The following is a 12329-nucleotide window of genomic DNA, read 5'->3' on the forward strand; positions in this document are numbered from 1 at the left end:
AAAGTCTTTGTTTGGATACGTGCTTTTATTTCTCTTAGGCAAATACCTAAGAGTGGGTTTTATGGTAAGTATATGCTTAACTTTATAAGAAACTGTCAAACTATTTCCCAAAGTTCAATAATTTTTTTATTCCTACCAGAAATGTGTGAGGCTTCTAGTTGCTTCACAGATTTACACTCCAGTGGGTGTACACTAGTATCTCATTGTGGTAGTAACTTATATTTCCATGGTGATTAATGGTGTTGAATAAATTTTCATGTTTGTATTTGCTACTTATATAATTTTTATTAAGTTTCTTTTCAAAATATGTAAAATTTATTTCAGTATGTGTAGTGCTTTAATTAATGGAATATTTTATAACACTGAAGAAATCACATGTTAAAGTGTGCAACTGAAAGTTGGCATACAGTAATCATTTATATCATGATTTCTTTTGAGACAAAAGGTGGAGTTAAATAACAAATGGTTAATAATCCTGAGTTCCAGACAACATAGCGCCACCATATATTTTATGTGAATATAGAAATGTAAGGAAAAGTCTCAGAAAGAGACCAAGGAAATGTTAAAATGCTTTCATAATCATCTCAAAAGATCTTTTTTTTATTGGAGTAAAGAAGCCAAGAAAAAGCAAAATAAGCATAAAAATGTTTTTTTGGCAGAAAATGTATAAAATTGTTGAGAAGCACTAAACAGGGTAAAAAAAAACACTGTTGATACATGTTGAAGCAATTCGTTTAACGGTTTTATTCAGAGGCAGGACTCTGTTAGAGTAAGGAGTTTAACAAATCTTTTTTTCAAAAGGACAAATATAAAACTGGAAAAACAATCAAAAGCAACTGTTTCATGGCTCTGCTGAGACAAACCAAAAACTGAGAATTGTATATTTATGAAAAAACTGCTGGAACTATGGACGAGAAAAGTGGTATTCTACTAAGGATCTATGGCCTTCTTGCCGAGAACGATGCCTCCCTTGTTTCCTCTGCAAACACTTGGTCGGTGCACGACTGCCCACAAGAACCAGAAGCTTTACCGCGAGAGGAGGCTGACTTCATGTGGCCGGGAGAGCCCAAATCCGTTGCTGGCAACATTATCAGTTAACATAGAAGGTGTCATAGGAAGTGAATAGGGAATTGTCCCAGCTTTGCTAACCTGAGTTTGCAGTCTCAGTTATAGCAAGTGACAGGCCAATCAGAATTTTAATCAGGAGGTCCTGTAAATTAGAGAATCATAGGAGGGCTAAATAAGCTCTCCTCCCTGTCTCTCTAGCTAAGTGGAAAACTATGCTTATGTTTACAGGACACCCGAGAAGGTCCAGAGGAAAGTAGAAGCCCAGGTAGACTGGAAAACTGCCTGCAGTTTGAATACTTCCCTCAACATACACACATCTATTAGGAGAGGGTGGAAGCCTGAACACAACTATGAATCGCTGACTTACCAGGAAGCTATGTAGACACAAGACAACCCATGGGAAGCTAGGCCTAAAAATGAAATGAGAATTAAAAAAAAACTGAGCAGAGACATCAGTGGCTACACACCTCAAAAAGACATCTTCTTCAGATTAAGCCCAAGTAAGTTACTAAAAACTATCTCGTGGACAAAATTTCATTTAGAGGTGTTACAATATATGGTCTAAGATGTCAGTTTTCAAGAAAACATCATGAGATATTGACAGAAACAGGAAAATTTGACCAATACTTAGGAAAAAAATCTGTAGAAACTGACTCTGAATAGGCCCAGATGTTATATTTAACACACAAGGACTTCAAAGTAGCCCTTATATTTTGAAAATTAAATGGAAGAATGACATCAATTATCCTCAAATAGTAATTCTCAGTAGAAAAACAGATACAACAAAATGGAGCCAATAGAAAATTTAACATTTAAAGGTATAATAACACATAAAAAATGAATAAAATGAGTAGATTTAAGATGATAGAAGAAAGAATCAGTGAACTTGAAGGTAGATCAATAGAAATTATCTAATTGGAAAAATGGAGAGGAAAAGAGATTGATGAAAAAATCAACAGAGCTCAGAAACTTATGAGACAACATTAAGCACACTAATATGTAATGAGAGTCTCAGAAGAAGAGAAAGAGATATGACAAGAAAAACAATAAAAAATAGCAGAAATTTGATGTAAAACATTGATCTACATAACCACAAAGTTCAACAAACCCTAAGAAAATAAGCATAAAAATCCCCATTTATACACATCATGGTGTAATTACTGAAAAGTAAACACAAATAGAAAAATCTTGACAGTAGCGAGGGGAAAACAACTCATTCGAAACTGGGGGATTACAGCACAATTAGTGGCTCAATTCTTATCTGAAACAGTGAAGTCCAAGGCACGGTCCACACGTTAAGCAAAAATAGTCAACCATGAATTCTACATCCAGCAAAACTATCCTTCGAGAATTAAAGTGAAATAAAGACATTCCCAGATAAACAAAGACAGAGAGAATTTATTGTTAGCAGACCAGCCTTCTAAGAAATTCTATAGGAAATGAAAGGAAATGGAACCATAAAGCAAACCCACACAAAAACATGAAGAACAATGGAAATGCTAATTTCGTGGGTAATTATAAAAGAATGTTTAAATACACATTTTCCTTTTTCTCACAATTAAAAAATCCACCAGACTGCATAAAGGAATAATTACAGCATGTTATTAGGTTTAGAACATTAAGATAGCTATAATACATAGGATAATAATAGCACATGGAGAGGGGATGAAATGGAGCTATATGGTAACAAAGATACTATAGCTTCCTGAAATTAACTTGGTACTACCATAAATTATATTGATAAATTAAGATGTATATTTTGATCCCCAGAGCAAACACTAAGAAAATAACAGGAACAAAAAAGACCCTAGGCCCTAGATTGTGTTTGTTCCTTTTTAATTATGGAAGTTTTTAAAATTAAAATTATTATAACCATTCTGTAAAAATAGAATGGATCCCCACCCATTATTTGGTTCCGATGTAGAGGTACACCAAAAGGGTATCTAAGTTTTGTTTATAAACAAATAAATCAATACCAAAATGTACTTGTTTCACCCAAAAGATAGCGGTCAAGGAAAAGCACAAGCCATATTAAAAACAAATAGCAAATGACAGACACGAATCCAGTCCTATCAATAATCACATTATATAGTCCATTAAACACACTAAACCCTTCCATGAAAACAATGAGAGTATCAGATTGGATACAAAAGCTAGACTATGTGCTGACTACTGGAGACTCATTTCAAATTGAAATATACAAGTAGATTGAAAGTAAAAGAATGGAAAAGACATATGTATCAGAAAAACAGTAAGCAAAAGAAAGCTGGGGGGGCTATGTTAATACCAAACACAATAGACTTTTAGAAAATACGTATTAGTAAAAATAAGCAGGGACATTTCATAATGACAAAAATGTCAATACATCAGGAAGATGTAATGATTCTAAATATGTGTGCACATAAAGAGAGGACCCTAGAAAACAAAACACTAAAACTGAGGGAATTGAAAGGAGATGTAGACTATTTAATAATTGTAGTTCAAAATTGCAAGACCCTGGGTACTGACAGAACAAGTAGGTAAAAAATTAATACAGATATAAAAGACTTGAAAAACACTGTTAACCAACATCATCTGATATTTATAGAATATTTTACCCAAAAATAGCAAATACATTCTTTCGAGTGCATATGTAACATGCTCCAGGATAGAACATATGATAGGGCTTAAACCAACTTTTCATAATTGTAAAAGGATCAAAGTCATTCAAAGTAAGTTTTCCAAACACAATAAAATTAAATTAGAAAGCAATAGTGGAAATTTGAGAAATCCTCAAATATGTGGAAATGGAACAACACATTTTTAAGTAACTCAGATCAAAGAAGTCGTCACAAGGAAAATTAGAAAATAGTTTGAACCGAATGAAAGGGGAAGATAACATAAAAAATTATGGACGCAGCTAAAGAAGTGCTTAAAGAAAAAAGTCACAGCTTTAAACATTAAACGTTGTATTCATTGTTTAGAAAAGCCATTGTTATAAATTAGAAAAAGTCTTATTGTATGAACAGATTTTAGATCTTATTTTTTAATTTGGGTACCTTTTTGTCCAAGGTTTTTCAGACTTTAAATACACACAAATATATTTCATATATATGCATGCATATAAATGCATATAATGTATTGTAAAATGCTTTATCGAAAGACCCTCTGGTAGGTAACCACCACCATGTATCAAGGTTCTACTACCTATCAGGGAGTGGGCTAAGCATTTTATACACATACATCTCATTTAGTAGTCACGACAAGCTATGAAGTATTATCAAGAAAAAAAAAGGTTTAGGAAGCTTATAACTTACCTCTGTTAACATGTCAAATACGTGGACAGCTGGATTCCAACCCAGGTCTCTTTGAAGGCAAGCCAGTGCTCTTAGTTTCTGTCCTGACCACTTAACTCTCAGGCCTCTATGTTTTACCTGTCCTTCAGTTAGAAGGGTAAGATGAAGAGTCACTCTTTCTCATTGTTGCAGAAGGGTGATGTAGAGGTTTACAAACCCCTGTGTGTTCTTGCCTTGCAATTCTATTCCTGTGTGTGCATAGCTTTGCTTTACTTTGGGCCACTATATGATGAACTGTCCGCCAGCCCTCCAAAGCACATACTAAGTCATGTATACCTCTTGCTTTACTTCTATATCAGGTCTTCGGGTGTCCTTTTTTTGTCTCTAAATCAGAGCGCCTGACGCTGATACAAACTCCCTGCAGCCAGGCACTGTCTGAAATAGAGGTTGACATTTCAGTTTGGAAAACTGTGGATCTATTCTGACTTGAGTAGCAAGACCAAGTGTAAATGGTATTGACAAGCAATATTGACCAAAAATTTGTGGGGTCAGGAAGCATCCTGACAGTGTTAGTTGGGACAATACAATTAAATAAAAAGGCTCTTTCAGATTTATGGGATGCCTGGAAGTCACAAACTTATGTACGCAATAACTTCCAAGTGACAGGTATGATTTTTTTTAAAGGATAGCAACTTCGCTTGGTGAGAATGACTGTGCATCAAGTGGCTGAGTCATGGACCACGGGTTTGATTTTTTTTTAGATAAGTAAATACAGAGATGTCAGCAAAATTAGGTTTGTTTTTGTTTTTTGAAGCTACTGTTACTTGACTAGGGGGAAAAAAGGAAATCTGGAAGGATTTTGAATGTCTTTTCTCTAGTTATCTTGTCTTGCAGATAAAGTGGAGGTTCACAAAGAGGTGAGACCCTCCAAGGCAGGACTAGGGTACTTTCTCCATCCTTGACTGGCCCCACCTGTGGTGCTAGCTGGCCCCTAGGTGGGGCCTCAGGAAGCGCACTGAGCGTGACCTGCCAAAGAGCCCCCAGTGCAGACCCACCATGAAAGCCTGAGTCTGATTGCTCAGGTTGTTCCTTGCCTCCACCTTTGTGCTTTTACCTTCGTGACTGCATATATTTATCACAGAAATAAAATTCTTCCTGAGACCTAAGAGGCCTTGGGCCGTTGTTAAGGGAGGACTAACACCATGGCTATACTGCCTTTTGTTCCATTTGGGTCTCCATCCGGGCCTTTAAATTCTGCAGCAAAGCTGTGCCGGATGCTGGGTTCCTCGCTGAGGCTCAGAGGGGCTCTTTGCTCCTCTATCTCTTGTGCCAGATGGCCCGAAAGCAAGATCTCTGAATAGCTCTTCTCTCCAGTCACCTGGGCCCCTTTGAAAGTTCTTTTTAAAATATCCACTTTTCTAAGGGTGTCTGTTCCGGAAACAGATACCCAGGAGAAGGCAGTGGAACTGGGGGATATCACAGCCCCGTTGCTATCTCTTCAGTTCCCTCGGTTGCTCCCAGTGTTTTCTTCTTGCCTCTCCCCAACCCCCCTCCCCACAGTTTGCTGTCTTTGGCTACACCCAAGTCTTGACTACTTTGCATTTTTATGGCTTATCTCCACCCAGTCTACTCATTTTTTCTTCTTTCTCACTTTTGGGTATCTTTCCCTGCATTCCTGATCCTAGAAGGATGTTTGTCTGAGTGAGATCCCAGATAGTATGGGGTCATAAAAAAGACTGAGCAAGTAGGCATAAGGAAGCTGCTTCCTCTCACATCGTTCAGTTGTCAGTCAGTTTCAGGGCCTGGGAAATTGACCCCAGTGCCTTTGCTCTCTTCTGACTGGAGGGTGGGTTGGGGGGACGCTGTCTGCAAACATAATGCCCTCCCCATGCCCACCATGTCCTTGGCTGGTTTCTGTGGTGCTCGGTGGAGAAAGGTCATTGCCTGCAGAGAGCAACCATAGGAGATGGGCTTTAGGAACGGGAGTTGAATTGTGAAGAATATTAACCCAAGAGGTTGTGAAAAACCAGTTTCTGATGTGAATGAGGCAAGGAGGCTGTGGGGGTGGGGTGGAGGGCATGGCTTCAAGTGCTAAATGCATGGGGGTCAAGGAGGACGATTGGTAAGGATACAGGAAGGCTGACAGAGAGTCAGGGGCAGGGCAGAATAAGATTTGACTCCTGGGCTCAGACCAGGTTCGTGAAGAGCAATCATGGGCTACAGTGCCCACTTACTTACCTGGCACCTGCTGTGCATGACAAGGTGGAGTGTTTGGCTGAAGGAACTGAATGGACTTTTCCTCTCCCGAATCTCCCCCCACCCCCCCTGAGTCTAACCTGTCAGGTATTGGGAGAAAGGCAGATACCTGTGGTCTGAGAGGATGGGGCGAGGGGTTTAGCCCATGAGGTGACCTTGGCCTCTGCTGGCAGGGTCTCTCCCCATCCAGTCTCGGACAGAGCTGAGGAAGTCACAGAAGTAGGATGGCTGAAGATGACTGCTCAGTGTATTAGTTTTTGTCCAAGTTCATAACGACTTTATCATCTGTACAAAGTCTTTGTCTCATGTCTGTGTTCAACAAACATGTCTTTTTTACAATCCCATCTCTATGTCTAAAACATCAGAATTAGTAGGGGCAGAATATTCACTTTGTGGACGTAAAAGGGGCCACATATTAAACCTGACAAACTCAGGGGAGGCAGCATGGCAGGCTTACAAATGCAGAGACCAAAAGTAACCACATAGGATGCTCTGAACCTCAAAATTCCTAATTAAAAGCAAGTCATGGTGGGTGAGTTATGGCCTGGCATTTAGCTTCCTTGACAAAGGTCAGTCTTTACTTGAAAAGAGCTGTCTATTTTTTTTGGCATCTAAGATAACAGACGTTGGAAATGTCAGAGAAATTTGCTTTTTAGGACCCCTCAGGGCACGCCCATTTCACCAAAGCAGGAGACCACAGAGCCCCTCATTGTTACCTTACCGCCCACAAATCTACTGCTGGAAATGTCAATCATGAGCTGTCCTGTACCCGCCAATGTAAAAGCAGTATGTGTCTCACCGTTTCACTTTTTATCCAACCCCAGAGATGTCCTCCCTTTGCTTTCTCCTGCCTCCCTTAATTCACCACCAACAGATTTGGAGCACCCCTCCCCACTTAGGCCTACTCCTCTGATTCTAATGTACATATAAAATAAGCTGCAAAACTCCCATTCTCCAGAGCATTTTCTCCATTGAGATTTTGCTTCTTGGCAATTGACATAAGTTTGGCTCAAGTAAATTCATTAAATTCTTTACAGGTTTGGACATTTCTTATGTGAACAATTTCATTCAAGCATGTATTGAGCACCTACTGTGTGCATGCCATGCCAAGAGGAAGCCTCTTTGGGGCAGGGAAGCAACACAGGCGACTGCGGACCAGATTCTGCCCCATCATCTAGATGCCCGAGCACTTGCGGTTGGGATCTCTGTCTTGTGTCTGGTTTCCCTCGTGGGTACTCAGGGACTAGCAGTGCTCAATATGCTTTTTGCTGAATTGGGTGGTTTGCCATTGAAAGCTGAGAACCCCAATACTTTCAGTTACTGCACCCTAATTGGTCCGTTGGTTGAGTAGAACAAAAACAACTGTGATTAGTTGTCAACAGTAATAATGCAGCAGCATGTGTATCTGCATGGAAACAAAATGACAGAAGCAGAAAGGAATGGCAAGGGTTCAAAAGAACGAGGGCCGTGGAGAGAAGTGGAGGGGACCATTAGAGCAGTGAGCAGCAGACTCGGCTCACGAGAGGAGTGAGCACGTCAGCCGCAGAGAACAGAAAAGCGAGCTGTGTTCCCGGGGGACAGAAAGTCACCACCATGCTGTGCTGAACACGGACAGCCCCCAAATGTACAGAGCATGTTACAGAACAGACGGGGGTTGGTTCCCGATATATTATTACAGAAAGGATCCTCCCTTTCTTTCTCTGGAGGTTCCCACCCCCACACCTGCTAGGTTCGAAATGCCCGCTGCCAGAGGAAAGACGTCTCTCAATACCAGAGACTGGTGAAAAAGAAAGAAATTATTTAAAGGTTACATAGACTTAGAGTAATGACTTAATGTCTTCATTAAGATACTAAAGTCCTCTAGAATACCCACAGATGGACAGTCCTTCCCTCTCCCTCTGGCCAGTCTGGGATACCGTTATCTCAGGAAAAGTAGAAGTCCATGATTCAGGCTCCCAGCACCATCTGCTGTGTGGCTGCCTCAATCTCCAGTTAATCCAAAGCCATGTGGCACCTTCTCACGGCCACCAGGAAGAGTTCTTTCTCCCCTTTTCCTCCTGGCAAAGTCTCTCCTGCTGCCTAAGCCGCGTGGCAAAAAGGAGCACCCCAAAACCACATGGTCCTCCTTCCTCTCCTCCAAAACCGCGTGGTCCTCTCTCTTCTCCTTCAGAACCATGTGGTCCTCTCTCTCTCTATGGCTGCCACGCCTGGGTTTAAATCCCAGCGCCCCTCTTCCTCTGCAGCCCCATTTCCGACTCCTCCTACAATCAGTTACACCTGCCAGCTTCCCCGTATTCTTCCAGCTTTACTGGGCTGCCAGAGTAAGTCTGGGCAGGTGTGGCCCCATGGTGTGGAGCCAATCATCTCCAAGCTCTCATGCAGGCCCTGTAACCAGGGGGAGTTGCCTCCCAGTTACATCTTGTGTGGAAGTCACTCCCATCTCCCTGGCTCAAAGCATGGCCATAGCTATTTAACATATCTATGAAACCAGTTAAAGGTTATAGATATGTTAAATGACTGTGCCAGGGGCAAGCTGCAAAGCTGTTGCCATACAAAATAGCTCTGAATGGCCCTGCTCCACATGTCCCTTCCCCCAGCTCAGGCTTGTGGGGGTGAGGACATCCTATATATATTTTTCTAATATTTCCTGAACACCTTGAGTTCTGGACCCCATTACAAATCCCTATTAGGGGCCCGTCTCTTGGCTGCACCCTGTTTCAAGCACACCACTGAATGTTCTGTCTGTGTGTACGTTTGCAATGTTGGCACGCCCTCCAAAGTCTCAGCTCAGTGCCACCGACAACAGGAGATGGAAAACAAAGACAAGTAGTTTTTGTCTTGCAAGAAATATCACTGAAAATATTCCAAGCATGTAATGAGTAGCACCAAGCCATTTGCCATGCAGAATGACCTGAATACAGAAGTCTGACTATGCATGTACTTAGGGTCTGGCTGGCCTTATGGGGTGGCCCTGTAAACCTTTCCTTGGTATTTTAGAGGAGCATGGCTTGTAGAGTCACTGGGGCGGGGCATGAAGGGGAGGGTGTGGCAGAAGCCAGTCGGGATGATGTCATCCCATCTGCCCCACCCACCATCCAGCACCCGTCTAGCCTTTCCCTCACGCCGCTGGCACCGTCAGATACTGCTTGTCCTCCTTGAGCCTAAACTGATGGAGAGTTGGGATAAGAAAATGAGTCAAGAGATGCTACCATCTGGCAGGTCTGGGGAGTCATATCCCGACCCTCCTCCAATAGCCTCCCACAAGCAGGAAAGGTCAGCTGAAGGCTTTTGTGGCCTGAGCCATTCAAGGACACACAAAACGCAAATGCTGCAGTGGGAGAAGCAGGCGCTTACATCTTGGCTCCACCAGTGCCTGATGGAGCAAATGGGTAGCCCCACATGTCCTCAGCCCCGAGTTTCCTCGTCCCTGACGTGGGATTAACAAATTCCGCCTCTCTCACGAACAGGATAATGTAAACGGAGGAGTGGTATGAAAGTGCTGGAGGATGGATATCGCTGGCCTCCTGTAAGTTCACGGGAGGGTCTGGGACCTGGGCAAGCTTTGCAACTGGTTCTTTCTTCTGTTGACCCCAGCACTGTGGTAATTCACACGAGCCTTGTGCCAGGGGACCACCTGGCTTTGCAGAAACAAACCCCTCTAAGAGCTCTGACAACTTTCTATTTTTACTCCTCTCCAGATTCTTCTTCTCCAGGGCAACTATACACACACCATGCCATTTTGCAATTTATTTTCATTCTGCAGAGGAGAGCCTGCCCTCCCCTTCCTGGCTTGGCTCCTATGGCCTGGCCGTATTACTGTTGGATGGCCCCGGGCTGCTCCGGCCTTGGTGCTGGCACGGCCTTGTTATGCCAGCTGGAGAAAGACAACACACCTGTGGCTGTGCGAGGCTGGGTCTGGGAGATGGTTGGGCAAGGGTCCTAATGACTGGAGGGTGACACAAGGCTTGCCAGCATGACTTCATCCGTTTACTTTCCCTGGGCTCCGGGGAGAGGCTCGGGGTGTTTGTGCAGCTGCCCCGGCCCCTGCGGGGCTGCTCTGTCTTACCTGGATCACCCGGCCGGGCCCCTACGTGGACAGCTGTGTTCAAGCTCAGGCCGCTCTCAGTTATCTGGCTTACAGAATCTTCATGCTGCTGTCTTTTCTTCTCACTTCATGTTTGGAAAAGGTATTGTTTTAAACAAGAAAACTTAAAAACAGATGGGCTGTGGTTTCCAGGCCTCACATCTCCAAGAACATGATAGAAACCAGGAGTCAACCCATCTGACTCTTTGGGATCTGATTCTGCATTTCTTATGTTGGCAAAGTCCTTCCTGAAGATAGAAGTGCCCAGGCTGCCAGCTGGGGAGGAGCCACAGCTCCCTGCCAGGAACGTGCTTCCCTCTCTCCCTCCGCCATTGTCTCTTCCATCGGAGGACTTGGGATGGAGGCTGACTAAGCCCCATGTGCTGTCTCGGTCACGAAAGCTGCTGATCCACTGTCTGCAGTCTCCGCGGCAGTTGTTTTCCAGGGGTGGTGATGGGAGGTGCTGAGTCACCAATGGTCTCTCTTGGAATCCAGGCTCTTCTTCAGAATCAAGGGTTCAGCAGTCTGGGAGTTAGGAGCATGTTTCTCTCTGTGCAGAGCGACCCTTTGAAGGATCGAATCTGCATCCCAGACCTCATTATCCCTCTCAGAGGTAAAGGATGAGTTGTTCCCAGTTGGCCTCTCAGCTAAATGTGGCATAAAGGAATGTGCCCACATGGAACTGGGCAGAACCCACAAGACCACACTGCTTCCTCATCACACCCAAGTAAGAGATCTGGGTAGAAAATAAAAAAAGTCAAAAAAAGAAATATTAAAAATGAATAACAAAATAAAACAAAAAAGAATTAAAAAAAAGAGATATGTATGGGTAGAAAGTAAGTCTTGTGACCACAGGAAAAACATCTGGAGAAAACTCGGTGTGCTGCAGAATTTTGGTAGTTAGTTTATGTGTGCCAGGAGATGAAAAAGGTTGAAAATCACTGTTTTAGGGTTTGAAGCAACTTTCCAGGTCCAGGCTGGGCTATGGGTGAATATAACAGAGTAAAATTTGGACGAGGGGAAACACACAGAACAATGAACGTGAAAGTGGTCACGTGATGAGTTATCAAAAGAGCAGCAGGGGAGCCAAGAATACTGAGACGAGTGCTAGCAGAAACGGTGTCCACGAGAAAATGTGTGGAAGAGTTGAATAGGGAACCTTCGTTAGTGAGGTCACAACAGAAGTGCCTGAAGGAACTCTCTGGAAGACTGGGGGCTCTGACTAAACATTTGCAAACCTCAGATTACAGCTTTGTACAGAGAAAACCCAAGATGTAAAACTAAGTCATGAGTGACCCAGACTAAGGAGTGCGCAGTAACCCTGTGCCCAGACCGTGTATGAAACTAAGCCTGATGGACTCCATCCAGTCAAGCTCCAATCAGGTGACTGGTGTACGCACAAGCCCGTGTCGCTGTGGGGAGCAGTGGAAGGCCAGGTCTCCGGTTCTCTGCTGTTTAAACTCTTATCTCCACCCAGACTTTCAAAGTGGCCATCCTAGAACATGGGAGCCTGGTGGAATCCTGTTGAACAGGATTAACTTTCTAGCCTGACAACAGGACAAAATCATTATTGTGGCCCTAAAGTTTTTACCATCAACGTGAAAAAGTTAATTCTTCCAGAAAGTTAATTCTTTAAAATATATATA

This window comes from Desmodus rotundus, chromosome 7 (assembly GCF_022682495.2).
Source record: "Desmodus rotundus isolate HL8 chromosome 7, HLdesRot8A.1, whole genome shotgun sequence".
Classification (NCBI taxonomy): domain Eukaryota; kingdom Metazoa; phylum Chordata; class Mammalia; order Chiroptera; family Phyllostomidae; genus Desmodus; species Desmodus rotundus.